Raw genomic sequence first — 1,004 nt, forward strand, 5'->3', positions numbered from 1 at the left:
GACTTGACTAGTACCATCATAGTTTTTTCAAATCACATGTACTTTCAAGGACACTTGCATGCAGATGTGGGAGGTTTCCTATGATAAACCCATCGGTTACCTATGAAAAAGGGGGGAAAAGAAGATTTCACTTTTTAATTTACTATTCATCTTCTTCTTACTTCATGGCTAGGACGCGAAATAATCCAACCGGCCGACCACCACTTCGACTACCACTTCGACCACCTACTCGCCGCCCATCTCGACGGACGACAACCGGCAAAACACCCTCAACCACTCCCGCTCCATCGATGCATCCCTCAACACCTCTCTCACCGGACCCCATTGCGTTCGCTCCACCAGTGCGGGAACCGACCACCACCATCGCGTTCAATCCTCCGCCGTTAGAGTTGATTACGACGAGTATCACGCCGTCATTACCCCGGTATGTATCACTCCTACTCCTCCCCTATTTTCCACCATTTTCACCCCCTCCACCATTATACACGCTAACCTAACCACCGGCGCCGGTTCATCTTCTGTGCGACCGCCGGCCGCCGTGACCTTACTCACACCCACACCAACACCACGACCCCTTTTCCTAGCCCTAACCAATGCACCCTCTATCACCCCTCTATCTAACCCCCTCCCACTACCGATTAACCAACCACCCACTCAACCGCCCCCTACCTTCCCTCCACACCATTCGGCCCACCCACCATCCACGATTTCGACCTAAATACATTGGGGGAGGAGTTCATTTTCGATTTTGAAGCCACTACCTCTAATAATCCTGAAGATTTATTTCCCTTTTCTGTTCCTGAAGACTTACCACCACAACCCCCTGTGACTCAACCCGTGACTACACTTCCTAGTGAGGAACTCCCCGTCACTGCCCCCAGTGGGCAGACTGTGAGCACTGACGCATCCTCGGGAAATATTGTGAGTTCCAGTTCCGAGTCTGCCATTCCTCAACCAGTAACCAAGCCCATTTATGAGGATAGCGATTATGAAGATGAGATGGT

Source organism: Cynara cardunculus (assembly GCF_001531365.2).
Source record: "Cynara cardunculus var. scolymus isolate 2C chromosome LG 9, CcrdV1, whole genome shotgun sequence".
In the NCBI taxonomy this organism is placed as follows: Eukaryota; Viridiplantae; Streptophyta; class Magnoliopsida; order Asterales; family Asteraceae; genus Cynara; species Cynara cardunculus.